Source organism: Eptatretus burgeri, chromosome 6, assembly GCF_056783735.1.
Source record: "Eptatretus burgeri isolate ZD-2024b chromosome 6, Ebu_testis_v1, whole genome shotgun sequence".
Taxonomy (NCBI): Eukaryota; Metazoa; Chordata; class Myxini; order Myxiniformes; family Myxinidae; genus Eptatretus; species Eptatretus burgeri.
In genome coordinates, this window is record NC_140966.1 from 104436305 (window position 1) to 104455309 (window position 19005).

The 19005-nt window shown below is 38.5% G+C and overlaps 1 long non-coding RNA gene across 1 annotated transcript; it reads left to right on the forward strand.

The window, feature by feature from the left end:
- Positions 1-1593: 1593 nt before the first annotated feature.
- On the forward strand, positions 1594-4280 carry LOC147025522 (uncharacterized). The gene is made up of 4 exons (XR_015058866.1): positions 1594-2872; positions 2966-3447; positions 3796-3844; positions 4129-4280. It is a non-coding gene; the product is annotated as an uncharacterized LOC147025522 (long non-coding RNA).
- The last annotated feature ends 14725 nt before the right edge of the window (positions 4281-19005 follow it).

Consider the following 19005-nt stretch of genomic DNA (forward strand, 5'->3'; position numbering starts at 1 on the left):
TGATCAAAAGATGAGTGACCAAAAAAACAAAACAAATACTATGATCCAGCAGATCAAATAATGAATGATTTTCATGATAAAAAAAGTCAAAAGATTATTTATGATCAAAAGATGAATGGCAAAACATTATGATGATCCTAAAGATGATCAAAAGATGAATGACATTTTTTATGATCAAAAGATCACAAGACAATCAAAAGATGAATAATTTTCATGATAAAAAAACTCAAAAAAAATAGATTTTTATGATCAAACGAAGAATGTATTTATCAAAAGAAGATAAAAAGATAATGACATAATATGATGATCCAGAAGATGATAAAAAGATGAATTAAAATCAAAACATGATGATCTAGAAGATGATCAAAGGACAAATTATTTTTTCATGATCAAAATATCACAAGATGATCAAATGATGAATGATTTTCCTGATAACAAAAAAATATAAAAAACAACTTTTAATGATCAAAACATCACAAGATGATCAAAAAATGATCAAAAGATGAATGACAAAAAAAATACACTATGATCCAGCAGATCAAATGATGAATGATTTTCATGAAAAAAATAATCAAAAGATGATTTATGATCAAAAGATGAATGACAATAAAATATGATTACCCAGAAGATGATCAAATGATGAATGATTTTGATGAAAAAAATCATCAAAAGATGATTTATGATCAAAAGATGAATGACAATAAAAATATGATTGCCCAGAAGATAACCACATGATGAATGATTTTAGTGATAAAAAGAGGAATGACAATAAAAAAAAGATGATCCAGAAGATGATCAAAAGATGAATGATTTTCATGATCAAAAGATGAATGACACACTGCCCGAGGTGCTCCAGACATGTTTCACGTGGGATGTTAATTAACAACTATTCAGTCATCCAAATTCAGAGAGCTCTTCAATCGGGTCCGTGTGTGTGCGTGTGCGTGTGCGTGCATGTGTGTGTGTGTGTGTGTGTGTGTGTGTTCCTGCTCACTGACCCCGTGATTGGTTCACTTTGTCTGTCTTTCTGTCTGAATGTCTGTCTGTCTACAAAAGTCAGTTTATGATTGGGGGGAGGCACAACCTAATTTCAATTGAATGTGATATTTTGAGCACCAATCGAAACATGAATCGGAAAACGAACCTGAGGTTTGGCTGTACTTTGGTTCTGAATTTGGCCTGATCGAGCATGCACAGAGAGGATTGAGATAGTTTTTTTTAGTCTGTCAGCTTGTCTGGCAGTCAAACAAAGTTGAAAATCATTCCAAAGAGAACTTTCTGTTTTTAGCGACGTCATAAGACACAAACAACAGGCATGAATAACGAATGTAACATGTTAAATAAGGTGGTGTAAAAGATGCTGCATCAACAAAAAAAACATCATCTGAATTTATTTTCTACAATGTTTAAAATATTTTATACGTATTTATTTCTGTACTCAAACACTGTAGAACAAAAATCGTCTTATTGGCACTTTCAAAAACCTTTCATTTTCTAGTACTTGTACAAAATATTATGGTATTTTACATCACCTCGACTAATCAAATTTGATGCTCAGACACCGCCCATGTCCTTTTTTCTCAAGACTGCATGGGGTAAGATGTTAGTAGGGTGAATATACTGGTTCTGGCTCACTTTTCCCCATGTAAATGAATGGGGGATTTTCAGCGATTCATATTTTTTTTCCCCAAAAATAAACCCCCTTTTTATCCCAAGGTATATTTATTTGTCTCCCCTTTTAACCTGGGGACACTTTTTTTCAAATAATCCATGTAATAAGATAAAGATTTGTTAAAGGTGATTCGAAAGAAATCTCTAAAACGTCGAAGCCTCGGGACACTCTTTATCAAATAACCGATGCATATTGTTTAGCTCACTCATTGAACCTATAAAGATTTGTTCATTCTCAAATTCCTTCAATAGTTTAATTTTCTTTGCACAATAATCCCCATCTAAAATATTGAAAAACAAAACATTTGAATCTTTATATTTTTTAAGATACCCCTTTTGTGCCATTACGAAGTGATAAACTTCTCTTAATGATCTCATCTGGCCACTGCCCGAGTTGCAAATCATTTTTGTGTATAAACCATGCCATAAAAAAGTTTTGTTTCAAATGTTTTCAGTTCATGCCGTGAAAATGAGGAAGTGTTTTTTTGACACGGTCGTGCTGTGAAAATGAGGAAGTGTTTTTGGACAGTCATCCTGTGAAAAAAAACAGGAACTATTCTGTGAGACAAGGTCTCGTGTTTATATTTTATCTCAGAACACGAACTGAAAACATTTGAATCAAAACCATTTTAGGGTATTTTAAGTATGTTTTAAAAATGATTCATACAATTTGAGAATATATCTCCCAGTTATTTTCCAAGCTGTCTCTCCCGAAGCGTCATTTCCTGTGGCCACACCCAATGATTAAGCAATCTCCTCATCGTTGCTTTATAAGTGATTCGCCAGACAAAGTTTCTGCCAGACGGGATTTTCATTTTTACAACTGAAACATGAGCGATCTTTCTTCCGCGAACAAAACAGCTCAACACAAAGTTGGTAAGCCTGTGTATTGGTTCCTCTTTGAACGATGAAGCAATTGATTATAAATTAAATCGTGATAATTCTGATATATATTTTTTTTCTTGGCAGGTCCTTGGAAGAAGAGCAGTTTACATATCATGACGAGGTGCATGAAATTAATGCTCTTATTGAAGAGGTCAATCATCTTATATTAGAAGAGAATTGAAAAACATTTTTAAAGACTGACACGACGTCTTATCACGGCCTCTGATCTTTTTGCCATCTTGTACCAATGGTAAAAAAAAAACTGAGACATGGACTCACTCTCTTCCGATGAAGATAACAGCTCACTACAAAGTTGGTAAGTTTGTGTATGGTTTCCTCTTTGAACAATGAAGCAATTGATTATAAATTAAATCGTGATAATGCGAAAATATATATTTTTTCCTGGCAGGTCCTTGGAAGAAGTGGAGTTTACATATCACGATGAGGTGCATCAAATTGACCGTTTTTACAGCCATTTTTCCCTGCTGTGCAGGGGTTTGGCTTTTTCTTGAGGCAATGTTTTATGGCCGGATGCCCTTCCTGACACCAACCCTGGTCGCCTCTTACGACACACAGGGATATGGTACACCTATTCTAACTGGGGCATACACCGGGACCAGTACACTGGCACTCATTTCGCCGACCTCGGAAGGATGACAGGCTGAGTCAACCCCCTGGTGTTAATTCAGCAGCCAACGGGGCTTGAACTCAGGACACTGGGATCCTAAGCCACCACCCTAACCACTAAGCCAACACCAGGCTTGATGAGGTCCATCAAATGAATGCTCTTATTGAAGAGGTCAATGATTTTAGAAGAGAATTGAAAAACATTTATAATGACTGGTACGAAGTCTTATCACGGCCTCTGATCTCGAATGAATTAAACCAATGGTGAGACACGTGTGTGTGTGTGTATATATATATATGTGTGTCTGTGTGTGTGTATATATATGTGTGTCTGTGTGTGTATATGTGTGTGTATGTGTGTGTATATGTGTGTGTGTGTGTGTGTGTGGATGTGTGTGTGTGTGTGTGTGTGTGTGTGTGTGTGTGTGTGTGTGTGTGGATGTGTGTGTGCGTGTGTGTGTGTGTGTGTGTGTGTGTGTGTCTTTCCCTGTCTGTTTGTCTCTCTCTCTATCTCTCCCTGTCTGTCTCTTTGTATCTCTCTCTGTCTGTCTTTCTACCTACCTCTCTCTGTCTGTCTCTCCATCTATACCCTTGACTTTTTTTTTTTTTCAGCTCGATCACACAACATAAGCAATCTGGTACAACACATGATTTTCTGGAGGTAAATGTTTTTGAATTATTATTTAGTTATTTTTTTTTATTAATATCATCTCTCTTTGGAATGTCGTCTTATGTTGGTTGCATCATTAGTTTGGACGCGGTTTTGCCAGTACACTGGAATTCATTTTATTGGCCTTGAAAGGATGACAGGCTGAGTCGGCCTCCTGGTGTGTTAATTCAGTGGTCAATGAGGTTTGAACTTAGAACCAACACCAGGCTTACTCATATTACCATGTAATTATCTTTATAAAACCTAATTATTATCCACTTTTTGTTTTAAAACAGAATATGGTGTCTGAGTTTCGAAATCACAAGACATCTGAAGAAGATTGCTGGGAAAGATTATACATTCTCGCAAATGAATATTTAATATTTGGAATTTTGATTAATTATATTTGTTTTGTTTACAATTACTTGATTTTAAATTTCAAAAAAAGGATTAAGACATGAAGGAAAGGGAGGGGGTGGGGGAGGAGGGGGTAGGTGCGCTCCCCCAACGACCCATCACCCCTCATCCCACACCTCCCTCCCCATGTGTGTGTGTGGGGAAGGGTGGGGGTGGGATGAGGGAGGTGGTGGGTCAAAGGTGGGGGCGCACAGGGGGATGAGGGGGTGGGGCTTGTGTGGGAGGGGCTTGTGTGGGTGGGGTTTATGTGGGCAGGGCTTCGGTGTGGGTGGGGCGTGTGTGGGCGGGGCTTGTGTGGGCGGGGCGTGTGTGGGCGGGGCTTCGGTGTGGGCGGGGCTTGTGTTGGCGGGGCGTGTGTGGGCAGGGCTTGTGGGAGGGCGTTTATGTGGGCAGGGTTTATGTGGGAGGGGTGAATGTGGATGGGGCTTGTGTGGGCAGGGTTTATGTGGGAGGGGTGAATGTGGATGAGGCTTATGTGGATGAGGTTTGTGTGGATAAATGGATGGGTGGAGAGATGGGTGGATGGGTGGAGCTTGTGTGGATGGGTGGATAATTTTTTAATTAAATAAACATGTTGTGTGTGGGGAACTAATTAACTAATCACTAATTATGTGAATATGATGAATATGGGTGGAGCTTGTGAGGGGTTTGTGTGTGTGGAGTTTTTGTGTGGAGCTTGTGGGGGGTTTGTGTGGGGTTTGTGTGTGGTGGGGTTTGTGTGGAGCTTGTGTGGGGTGGGGTTTATGTGGGTGGGTTTTGTGTGGGCGGAGTCAAAAAGGGGCGGAGTCAAAAAATTTCAATTTATCTTTGTCTTTTGTAATTCCTGTGAATAAAATGAACCTAAAATCTCTTCCCCTTCCAAATCATATATCTTATAAGTCCAAGGAACCGTATCTATGACATCAACAATTTAAAAAAGTTCTTTCGTCCATCGTTTAGTAAAACCCTTTCCAAAATGAGATTTCCACCTATATATTCTTACGATATCACCAACTTTGAACTTAGGTTTTCTGACATTAATCTCTTTTCATATTTTAATTTTGTAAATGTTTCTGATGGTTTCATATTTGTTGACGTGTGAATCGTGTCATTATACTTATCCACAATATCCTGAATAAAAGATGACCATTGTTGTGAACCGAGTTGTGTGAATTTTTTATATAATCTCTCTTTTAAGGTACGATTAAAACGTTCAACAACAACTGCCTTCCCTTCATTAAAGGTACTGTATAATGTAATACTGTTATGTTTTAGAAAATTCATAAATGTCTTGTTATAAAACTCCCTACCCTCATCAGTCCACAATTTTTTAGGTTTTCTCTTACTTTTATTAAATATCTGTTGAAAGGCTAACATAAGAGTATTACCTGTTTTGTTTTTTAATGGTACAACCCATGCGTATCTACTCCTCAAATCAATAATGGTTAAAGCATACTTGTACCCCTTATCATTATTGAGTTCAATCAAATCAGCAGACCAGATATAATCTACTTCCTTGGAATAAACTTTCCTTCTCTGAAACTTTGTGAATATTGGTTTATGTAATTCATCAGCTAATTGCTCTTCAGTCTTAATGACATCATTAGAGCCTATAAGTTTTTTGAATTTCCAAGTCCAAGTTTCAATTTAGCACTGATCATCTTCTTCACAATGAACCGATCAACTTTTTCTCTCAAGGTTGGATTTTGTATCAGAGACAAATTATACAACATTTCTCTATCGGCTTCATGCTTTTCTTCCAACGTTGTGGTATTCCCATAATCAATATCGTGTCTCATGCACACTTCATCAACTCTATTGATGGGCTTACTCCAGGATTTAGGATTGTCTGCCTCATCTAATCTTTTATCTAAGTTTGTGCCTGGACCACAGAAAGAATACCCTGGAAGATGTAATTCCCCTGGTATTCCAGTAGTTGTAAATTTACTTCCTGATAAAAACTTTTGTATATCTCCTCCTCGTTTGTGTTTGGAGGTAAATTGATTTTTTTTGAACCACACACCGAACATATACCTTTTTGTTTAACCCTGTTATTTTTACTTTTAATACATGAAATATTTTTAGTATTAGTTTTCTTTTTACATTTGAGACAATAACTCATTTATTTATGTGAAAAATTCCTGCAGAGTGCAAAAACCTTTTTAGTTTCCAACATGCACATTTGAATCTTAATTTTTAAAACATAAAGAATCCTTAGAAATGCCTTCACTCTCTCCTCCATTTATTTAAGAAAAAAAATGAAAATGAAAAACTTGAATCAAAATGAATAGCTTGTCGATGTCAATATTCTTGCCGAAAGTATTGCAAATAGACTTGTCAATTCTTTGTTTTCCTCCTCGGTGGGTTGAGTTATTTTCTGTAATACCACCAATCTTTTTTTAATCTCACTGGTTTCCATATTTTGATATTTATTTTGTCTCGCTCTTTCCTCCCTCTCCTTCTCCCTCTCCTTCTCTCTCTCCTCCTTCTCTTTCTTCTCCCTCTCCTCCTTCTCTCTCTTCTCCTTTTCCTCCTTCTCTTTCTTCTCCCTCTCCTCCTTCTCTCTCTTCTCCTTTTCCTCCTCTTCCCTCTCTTCTTCAACTCCTTCCTCATCCCTTATTATCCTTGAATCGCTTACACCCCATAGAATATCATACATATATTCATCAGGATTTCTTGTTATTCCTGTATCCAAAATAATTTTTTTTACAACAGGAAACCAATAAAATTTCTTTGTATTTCTAAAAGAGCCTTACCTTTTCTTAACTTTATAATTTTTTCATTATTTAACATTTTCATTAAATCTAAAGTTGTCGGTTTATCAACATCAGCATAATGCCAATCTTTTATTGAAAACACCTCATTCTTATGTTGTAGAACATATTTATTAAAATACGGGAATACCCTTTTCTTGAAGGTATGCTTGGACACAGAAATGATAATTTTCTTGAAGCATTCTTTCTAGCATTTTTGTATGAGAAATATATGTTAGAATAATATTATGGCACGAAACACCTCCCCATCTTCCCATAGTTAAATCATTTTGTATTTCCTTACTTATTATATATAATCCTGTTTTTTCTGTTTTCATGATATAAACAAGGGCAAAACCATTATTATATTTACCCTTATTAAATTCTTTTATTTGTTGTTTACTAATCGTGGCCCCACAAAACTCATTCTTGATACCAAGTGGATAATATTCTTCCTTACGAGACTGATTTAATTGTTCCAGGTCTTCGAGGTTAATTTTAAATGACCAATTATACCCTAAATCATTCATATCATACCCCCATTGTTCTATTCTCATACAAACGATACGCCCTTCTTCATAAAAATTTATTTTAATTCGAACTGTGAATTCTGTATGACCTGGAGATAATATCAACACTTCTGTATCTTTGGAATAAAGCCTGGTGTTGGCTTAGTGGTTAGGGTGGCGGCTTGGGATCCCAGTGTCCTGAGTTCAAGCCCCGTTGGCTGCTGAATTAACACCAGGGGGTTGACTCAGCCTGTCATCCTTCCGAGGTCGGCGAAATGAGTGCCAGTGTACTGGTCCCGGTGTATGCCCCGGTTAGAATAGGTGTACCATATCCCTGTGTGTCGTAAGAGGCGACCAGGGTTGGCGTCAGGAAGGGCATCCGGCTATAAAACATTGCCTCAAGAAAAAGCCAAACCCCTGCACAGCAGGGAAAAATGGCTGTAAAAACGGTCAAAAATATATTGTATCTTTGGAATACACGGCCGTTTTATTTAAAGATATATATTGTGATAAATCGCTTAATCTCACCAAGTCATTCGCATCAGTCGGGCTTGGATAATTTTTTAATTTATAAGCATTTTTCATGTTAATATTTTTGGTTATATTATATTTATGTCGTTCAGCCTGTGCCTTTGTGTAATAATTTGATAAATCAATATCCAGTTCTTGAGATACACCAAAGATAGAACCATCTTTACCAACATAAGTCATTTATATTAGATTAAAAATAATATCATAAAAATTTTTATTTTTGTTGAGTTGAAATAACACATATAGACATAATTGACCACAACACTTGGAATTTAATTCTTGGACTTGAAATGTTTGATAAACACCATTCTGTAAGAATTTTATGACTTCAACAGGTGGTGGAAGAACAAAACTATCAAAATAATATTTGTCTTGACTATTAAAAATACAAACCCAATGAGAACCGTTCCCATTATTATCTTCTAAGTTCATAATAATATTCTTTGTATGTTTCGGCACATTTGTTAATTCATCTCTCATACAAATAACCACATTATGAATTTTTAATTTCTTACAATATTTGACAAGTTGTAAATTTGATGTTGTATTCTTTCCAAATTCTTTAAACCACTCATCAATGCTCATTTATTTATTAGAAAGATATAATCCATTACCTCTTTTCGTTAATTTTACACCTGCTTGTGCTATAGAAGAAAGCATATCTCCAACTAACAATCTCGCTTTATCAGGCAGACCTTCAAGTTTTTCAGCAAAATCTACAATTGCACCACTTCCACTAATTTGTTTCTCCAACTCTTTGTTATGTCTTTCCAATTCTTTTTGAGCCTGGAGTTGAGCCTTCCCTTCGTTGGCAGTTTTCACTGCTGTTGAAATACCACCCGTCAATCCTCCAACCGCACTTAAACCAGCAAATAAAGGAATTAGAAATGGGAGAAATCCTCCACTCGTCTCTCTTATTGAATATTTTTTCAACATTGGTTTTGTCATTTTAATTTTAAGTGAGCCAGTGTCATTCAAGATTTTAACCTGTTCTCTTGTGAGCAAAACATCAATTCTTACTGCTCCTTTTCTCTGAATTGTATTAACGTTAATCGTACAAGGCTTTTGATTTTGAACACAAGATGATAGTTTATGAAGATTGATTTGATTAACATATACCCCAGTTGGTACTTTGCCACTCATTTATTTAACAAAAAATTATGTGAGACTAATCATCACACCATTATCTGTATTAATCTGCAATTCTGTTTCTTCCAAAAGCAAACAATATGTATCAACTTCTTCACTCTCTCCTCTTTCAATGTATAGGGAAGTATCCACTCGATTAGACTTTATAGTTTCCTTTTGAGCGCTCAGGTCAAACGCATAGATTGTATACAAACTTTTAAATGCTGTCATATCCAAAATAGGTTCTTTATTTCCATTACTTTCACACACCTTTTGGTAAGACTTGTATGCTTCAGCAAAATCATTTTTTTCCCAATTAATTTCCAATCTATCTTGTGGATAAAATGTTCCATCTAGAGAAACGCGAAGTTGTTTCACCTTAGCATTATCACTCAATACATTATTCTTATCAGTCGCAGTATCACCATCTGGCTTTTTAAAAATCATCCACAGATATCGTGGCTTTCCTTCCAGAACACCCAAATTCCACGTGTAAGTAGTTTGGTTGAGTTTAACGTGTTGACATCTTCTTTTGAGGTATGATACACTGAGTGGTTTCTTTGAGTTAAGTCTTCGATTCAACATCTCTTCTGTTTTAAGATTAGGAGTATATTCACTGATATACCAACTCATCTCCTCAATTACAAATTTATTCTGTTCACCAAAAGCACTACCAACACCAAAAAGCAATCTATTTTCATTATCATTCCTTTGTAGTTGAAATCTAATTTTAAGACCATACAGAACTTTATCATGATCACAAAATCCAAATATACCTTTAAGAGGAACTGCCACAGTAAAACTATTTTCTGCTTTTGTATCATCATTATACATTCCTTTCCTTTGAGTATATCCAGGGTCTGTGTTTGTTCCCGTTGACATATCAGGAATAAAACCTTCGACAGACCCCTTTCCCATTCTATCACTGAATGTATAGAGTGTAAATTTCATCATTTCAGATACAGCAGAGACATAATCAACCGCTTCAACTTCTTGTGTTCCAATATACAAACGCACACTATCAAACATTTTCCAGAAGAAATCATTTACAAGTGTAGCGTTTGTGTTATTCCCAGCTTTAGTGAATTTAAATTTACACAGCAAGAAACTTTCGGAGAGATTCAAATAGGTTTGTTGATTATTTATTTCAAAACTTTTTGTACCATTCGTAGTATTCCAGTCTGTTCCAGTTATTGCATTTACCTTGAAGTAATCTTCTATTTGAGTGGAGTTTGAGATAATAATAGTATCATCCAAATCATGGATACTATCAATTGCTTCCATACTTGTATTTATTTAGGAAAAAAAGATGTTAAAACTTTTGAAACCCTGATCCAAGTATTTGAATTATTTTCTGTTGTTCTTGGGGGGACAACTGAGTTTTGCCTTTCTTAATTTCTTTTATTGCTTGTAATTTATGAGATTCCTTCTGGGCATCTTTTATGCTCTTTACAGCACCTGCTACATTTCCCACAGCAGAAGCAGTTGAACCAATTAGATCTTTATGTTTAAGAATAGTTGAACCAATACCCATAAGAGTATCAATTATCCTATCTCCTCTAAATTGATGTCCAACACCCCTTTGTCTCTTAGGTTTATAGTATCCTCTACCAAGATACATACCTTCACCCTTGTAGTATGGGGAAAGGAACATCCCATCCCCTGTAATTATTTTATATTTTCCCAACTCGTGTTTCCTCACAATAACCATCGTATTTATTTATTGGAAAACTTCACGTAGGTGAATTCTGATGGATATAACTTCTCCATTAAAAGAAATCATACGATTATCTTGGTCGGTTATCCTAAAATTTACTCTGTGTATGGTTTTTCCTGACACAGGGAGATAAACCAAATTTTTGGGTTCCATATTGAATTTATAACCAATTGGGGTTGAGTATGCGCTGAATGAAAATATTGCATTTTTTTTTTCCATCATTATAAGCACCATCAATCAAATCACAGTGAATTAACACCGCATTTATTCCTGAGGATATTTGAATGACATTATCACTGTAAAACGTCCCATTCGTTTGTATTAATGTAATCAAATCAAACTTTGTAATCAAACTAAATCGTTTGTAATCAAACTAAAGAGTGGAGAAAATCTCAGTCTTGGTATATAAATGGAAAACATAACGAATGTGAAAAATATCAAATAAGTCTTATTGAAAAAATAACTAAAACAAAGGTAAATAAAACAAATAAGCGAATCAATTTAAAAAGTAGTAAGTTAGAGGATATAAAGAAAAAAATGAATATCCTTGAATGGACTGAAAACTTTGATGGTTATCAATTGAACAATGAAAAAACAATTTACTATAATCTCAAAATGATATGTGGCTCAGGAGGTGGTCAAACAAGAGCATTAAGAGAAGTTTATCATTTCGTAATGGCACAAAAGGGGTATCTTAAAAAAATATAAAGATTCAAATGTTTTGTTTTTCAATATTTTAGATGGGGATTATTGTGCAAAGAAAATTAAACTATTGAAGGAATTTGAGAATGAACAAATCTTTATAGGTTCAATGAGTGAGCTAAACAATATGCATCGGTTATTTGATAAAGAGTGTCCCGAGGGTTAGACGTTTTAGATATTTCTTTCAAATCACCTTTAACAAATCTTTATCTTATTGCATGGGTTATTTGAAAAAAAAATGTCCCCAGGTTAAAAGGGGAGACAAATAAATATACCTTGGGATAAAAAGGGGGTTTATTTTTAGGGAAAAAAAATATGAATCGCTGAAAATCCCCCATTCATTTACATGGGGAAAAGTGAGCCAGAACCAGTATATTCACCCTACTGATGTTCATGAACTCTCTAGTTAACCTCACCTTGAGACCCTTTAGACCCCAAGACACATTAAGAGCCCTAAGATCCCAAGCAACCTAAAGACCCTGAAGACACTTTAAGACCCATAAGACCCTGAACACCCCTAAAACCCTTCAGACCCCAAAGACCTTTTAGACTCCTAAGACCCTCAAAAACCCAAAGACCTATTACGATCCATAAGATCCCTAACACCCATTAGACCATTATGATCTTTTAGGACCCGAAGATCCTTTCGACCCTTCAGGGCCCGAAGATGCTATAAGACCCCCCAATACCCTCTAAGATCCTCTTAACACCCCTAATACATCTTAAGACCCTTTAGACCCCTAAGACCCATTAAGATCCCTAAGACCCTTTAGTCCCTTAAAACCAATTAAGATCCCTAAGATCCTTTAGACCCCTAAGATCCAGTAGACCCTGAAGACTCATTAAGACCCATTAAGACCCTTACACCTCTAATAATTCTAAGACCCTTTAGACCCATAAGACCCATTAATACCCTGAAGACCCTTTGAAACTCTTAAGATCATGAAGACCCTTTAGACCCCTGAAGACCCCTACAACACTTAAGACACCTTTGACCTTTTAAGACCTCTAAACCCCCTAACACCAATTAGACCCATAACACACTTTCGACCCATAAGACCCTTTTAGACTTCTTAGACCTTTAAAGCCCCTTACAACCTTTTAGACCCCTAAAGACCTTTTAGAGCCTTTATCTATCTATAATTCCAGCAATCTCTGTGTGTCTGTCTGTCTGTCTGCGACCGCCGTTTCTCGACGACCGCCGGTCAGATCTGATTGAAACTTGGCAGGAATATCGCCGGGGACCCACGGATGTGCCTTTTCAAGGTTTGATATCGATCGGACGAGCGGTTCCCAAATTACGGCCATTTTACTGCTTTTCAGTGTTGAAAAGATGTATATATCGCAGCTGAAGGTGTCGTTCCACCTTATCACCGTATCATGCCAATTTTTTTCCCAAATTATTAATAACCAGACGATCACCGGTCCGATCGGATTGAAACTTGCCAGGAATATTGCAGGGGCCCTGCGGATGTGCCTTTTCGAAGTTTGATATCAATCAGACGAGCGGTTCCCAAGTTACGGCCATTTATCTGTCGACCAATGACAAGACACGGTGCTATGACATCACGAATGACGTCACAATTAATTTTTATATATTTATTTATAATTTTCTTTTTTTTTTGCACGATTGACGGTCCGATCTGATTGAAACTTGCCAGGAATATTGCTGGGGACCCACGGATGTGCCTTTTCAAGGTTCAATATTAATCGGATAAGCAATTCCCAAGTTAGGGCCATTTATCTGTCGACCAATGACAAGACACGGTGCTATGACATCACAAATGACGTCACAATTAATGTTTATTTATGTATTTATTATTATTATTTTTTTTGCACGATTGATGGTCCGATCTGATTGAAACTTGACAGGAATATTGTCGGGGACCCGCGGATGTGCCTTTTCGAGGTTTGATATCGATCGGACGAGCAGTTCCCAAGTTATGGCCACTTATCTGTCGACCAATGACAGGACACGGTGCTATGACATCACGAATGACGTCACAATTAATGTTTACTTAATTATTATTATTTTTTGCACGATTGATGTCACAATTCTTCTTCGTTGGTATGACGTCACAATCGACACTGGGGACCTGAGTATGTGCCTTTTCAAAGTTTGATATTTTTTTTTTTTGTATACCTTGGTCGAGGCTCGTATGAGAGCTAACACACAACTCACAGCAAGGAGGCATGAGACAAGAGGGGCGGGAGTGGAAGGGACAAAACAGTGGGGAACAGACACATTAGGTGAACTGTGGAAGGGAGAGGGATGGGGATGGGATGGGGAACATGGCGAATAGAAGATGGACATTTCAGGGACTTTCAGGAAGGAAAGCAGGAGAAATGAAGGAAGTGGGCTTGGGTGGATTATCGGGGGTAGAAAGGATTGAGGATTTGGATGGGGGAAGATAAGAGGTGGTGGTGAACAGCTGTTTTGAAAGCCTGGAGGGAAGAATGGGAAAGAATAGAGTGAGGAAGTTTATTCCAAAGGCGGGAAAAAAGAGGAATGAAAGAGTGAAGATGAGCAGTGATTCGTGATTTTGGTAGTTTTACCAGAAGGGGGTTGTTGGCGGACCTTGAGCGCCCTGTGGAAATGTGGTGTGGACAAATCGCAGAGAGAGCGGGGGGGGGGGGGCAAGGCTGGAGAGGAGTCGGTAGAAGACAGAAAGACCACCGACCAACCTGCGGTGATTGAGTGAGAGGCCCAAAGACTCAGCTTCATTGCGGGAAATGCCGATGATCTTAAATGCCCTGGTTTCGACAGCGTGAAGCCGAGAAAGGTGGGAGGCAGGAGCACCAACCCAGAGGGGAGAGCAGTACTCCATCAGGCTACGGACAAAAGCTTTGTAAGTGGTCAGGAGCTCAAGAGGGCCGAGGAAGGACTTAGCACGACGGAGGATTCCCAGTCGGCGACTGGCTTTTGAGGCGGGGTTGGAAATGTGACTTTCCCAGGAAAGGTCATGGCAGATAGTGAGACCTATAAGCTTGAAAGAAAAGACTTCTTCCAGAGGATTGTTGAGAAAGTGGATGGGGGGGGTTTTGTAAACGGTCCTTTCGAAGAGACATAGTGAGAGTGTGAGATTTGTCTGGATTGAAAGACATGTTCCACGTGTTGGACCAGTTTGTGATTTTATCCAGATATGCAGTGAGTGAAGAAGCTGCTGCTTGCCGGTCTGAGGGATGACAGATGGTACGGCAGAGGGTGGAGTCGTCGGCAAAGAGAAATAGAGGATTTTCCAGAGAGTCCGAGAGATCATTGATGAAAACCAGAAAAAGAACAGGGCCCAGAACGCTACCTTGAGGAACTCCAGCCTGCACAGGAAGAGGGGATGAAAGAACTTATCGTTATCGTTGATATCGTTCTTCCTCATCCATTTCAGCTGTTTCCCAAGTGTTTCCCAAGGTTTGAAAGCTGTTTCTCCCAAGGTTTGATTATTATTCAAATTATTAATTAATCCCAAGGTTTGAATTTTCCCGAGGGAAACAGCTGTTTCCCAAGGGTTTGAAAGCTGTTTTTTCCCAAGGTTGGAATTAATTGTTGTGCTTGGTAGACATTTGTGAATACATTTACAGAGAGAGGAGCAAGAGAGGAGGGGGGAGAGAGGAGAAGGGAGAGAGGGGGGGAAAGAGAAGGGCGAGAGGGGGGAGAGAGGGGGGCGAGAGGGGGAGAGAGGGGGGCAAGAGAGGGGAGGGAGAGAGGGGGCGAGAGAGGAGGGGGGACAAAGGAGGGGGGCAGAGGAAGGGGGAGAGAGGAGGTGGGAGAGAGGAGAAGGGAGAGAGGAGGGGGAGGAGAAGGGAGAGAGGAGGTGAGAGAGGAGGGGGAAAGAGAGGGGAGGGAGAGAGAGGAGGGGGAGAAAAAAGAGGAGGAGGGGGAGAAAAAGAGGAGGTATTGTAACATCATTTGTGACGTCACAATGCATCCTCTTTTTGCACGAGAGGAGGGGGAGGAGAAGGGAGAAAGGGGGAGAAAAAAGAGGAAGCATTGTAACGTCATTCGTGACGTCACAATGCTTCCTCTTTTTTGGCAAGAGAGGAGGGGGCAGGAGAAGGGAGAGGGGGGAGAGAGAAGGGCGAGAGAAGGGGGAGAGAGAAGGGCGAGAGGGGGGAGAGAGGGGGGCAAGAGAGAGGGGGCAAGAGAGGGGAGGGAGAGAGGAGGGCGGAGAGAGGAGGGGAAGAGAGGAGGGGGAGGCTAGAGAGGAGAGAGGGGAGAGAGGAAGGCGAGACTAGGGGGAGCGAGGGGGGGCAAAGAGAGGTGGCGTCACAATTCTTCTTCTTCTTCGTTTGATATGACGTCACAATTGACGCTGGGGACCTGAGAATGTTTCCCAGGTTTTTTCCAAGTTATGGCCATTTATGATACGGTTGGTCCAATCTAATTGAAATAATGCCCCAATCCAGTCGTCGTTTACGCACCTACGGGCCCGTACTAGTAACCCAAATACCATTTAAGACCTCTAACACCCTTAAGATCCCTAAAACTCTTTAAGACCCCAAAGACATCTGAGACCCTTGAGACCCCTAAAACCCCTGCCACCCTCGACCCCTCCGAACCCTAACACCCTTTAGACCCCTAAAGACCTGTAAGACCCTATAAGATCCTGAAGACCTTTCATACCCTTCAAGACTCCCAAGACCCATGAAGACCCCTAATATCCCAAACACCCTAAAGACCCCTACAATTCTTTAAGACCCCCAATGTTTTCTTAGACCCTGCAAGATCCCCAAAACCCTATAAGATCCTTTAGACCACTAAGACCCTTTAAGATCCCCAATACCCTTTAAGACCCCTAAGCCCTTCGACCCCTAAGATCCTCTAGACCCCAAGACCAATTAAGATTCCTAAGACTCTTTAGACCCCGAAGACCCTTTCAACCCCTAAAACCCTTTAAGACTCCCAAGACCCATTAAGATCCCTAAAATCCCTTAACCCTTCAGACCCCAAAACCCTTAGATCCCAAAGACCATTTAGACCCCTATGATCCCTGACCCTTTAGACCCCTAAGACCTTTTTGAACCCTAAACCCTTTAAGACTTCAAGACCCATTATGAACCTGTTACACCCTTTAGAACCCTTAGACCCCTCAGACTCTTCAGATCCTGTTAGACCCTTAGAACCCTAAAACTACACATTACCCATTCGACCCTTTAGAATCCATAATATCCTCAAGATCTCTTAATTTCCTTTCTACCATTTCAACATTTAGACTTTCACACCTTTCAGACCTTTTAATACACTTTAGACCCCTTTGACCTTTCGACCATTTTAAATGTTTTAAGACCCCTTTGACCTGAAATTACACCCTTTAGGCCCTTTCGTCCTTTTAAGACTCTTCAAGACACTTTAAACAATTTCGACCCTTCAGAGTTGAGACCCATTTACACCTTTTTTAGACCTTTCGAACCTTTACAACTTTCAACCTTTAGATCTTCAGACCATTTCACCTTTACACCTTCACAACTTTTCAGAAGTTTGACCTTTACAAAGAGACTATGCATACCTCTCATTTGCAATCAATGACCTTTCATTTAGTCCAGTACATCCTTCCTTATATTTGCCACATAAAATACATCATACAAACCAAGTCTTGGCGAGGGTCTGCAATCTCTGATTACTCTTTCTCGTTTATATTCCAGTCGAGTCCCATTCATTCAAACTCTCACCAAACAAAGCAGGGCTTTCAGCGATTTAGTCTTTCATATGCATTTAATAATATGTACTGTGTTCATCTGGTTAGTGTTTCAAAATCAGTTGATTGGCTTTCAATTTAAATAGCACGGCTTACTTCTCGATGTAGACTAGCCATCTTGTTTTTGCAAATCAAAAGATCAACAGTTTGAAGTGCTGTGATCCGCAGAGACCTTTCAATATATCACCGATTGCTTGTCGTCAAGGTGGTGTTTTTAACATACTTCTGTTTAAGGTCCATTCTACACCTCATCAGATTCTATATACTTCTAAAATGTGTACTTTGGTTTGCCTTTTCCCCCCATCATTAATAGCATTCAGATTGCATATGTAAGACCCCTAAGGTCCGTAAGACCACTACGACCATTTGGACTCCTAAGACTCTTTAAGACCCCCCAATATCCTACTAATATCCTTTCGACCCCAAATCAATTAAGACCCCTAATATACCTAAGACCCTCGAGACCCCTAAGACCCTGTTGACCCCGAAGTACCTTTATATTAAGACTCTCAACAACCCATTAAGATCCCTAAGACCCTCCACACCCATTGTTTTTGTTTTTACATGTTGTGTGCTCCTTGTGATGCCTCGTGTTTATATTTTTGCTTCTAATATGTTTGAAAATCTTGTACGACGTGGAAAACTGTAACAACTGCCGTCATGCATTGTGCTCTACGTTGCTGGATTTTCAAATGTCATTTCCATTCATCCATAGCATAATATTCGCCAGACAAATGCACCTCGTGCCTTTTGTGGAAGCCTCTAATAACGAAATGATTGCATGTTTTTTGTTAAAAATGCATGAGCGACTGTATGTAAAGGTTGCAAGGGTACATTCTGTAGATCCTTTGTGGAATATTTGCTGTTCAGGACGCATTTCATCGAACCAGAACACCGACCATGGAAGTTGATTTGGGATAACTTGTTCATATATGATAGGCATGTTCATAATTTCACCTGTACAAAAAACATTTCGTGATATTACCTGTGTGTATGTAATCCTACAAAATACAAAAAGAGGAAAAAAACACAACAATGAGGTAGGATCTTGACAATGAGACACAGACACAGAGGTTGAGGGACTGAAAGCAGGGCAAACTGAAACCACGGCTCACTTAGATCTTTCAGGAAAAATGCCTGAATTATTCATCCTTGGGAAGTGGGAGTGCGTGGGACACCTTGGACAGTTCCTTTTGACGCGCCCACAGCACCTCTATGATCGCGGGTTACCTGCGGCGTTTCAAAGTAGGAATGAACGCAGCATCACAAATAACGATCTCCGAGGCTGTGGCCTGGCAAGGCGAGAATTCCACCGTTTGTGAAAACACAACATTATCCACTGATGCCACGGAGTTTCCGGTGAACCTTCACTCAATTTGGACACCATTTCACTGCAAGAGCAATTTGGGTAAATGAAGTATCTGACCTCGTTTCCAGGATTCATGAAAGGAACCAGTAAAAAAGACTTTTGATGAAAAGTTTCAAAGTGGATCTAAACTCAAAGCTTTGTGATAAAAATTTTCCCTTATTTCGATATATACTGTATGTATGTATGTGTATATATATATATATATATATATATATATATATATATATATATATATATATATATATATATATATATATATAGACATATACATATACATATATATACATATATGTATATATATATATATATATATATATATATATATATATATATATATATATATATATATATATATATATATATATGAGCCTGGTGTTA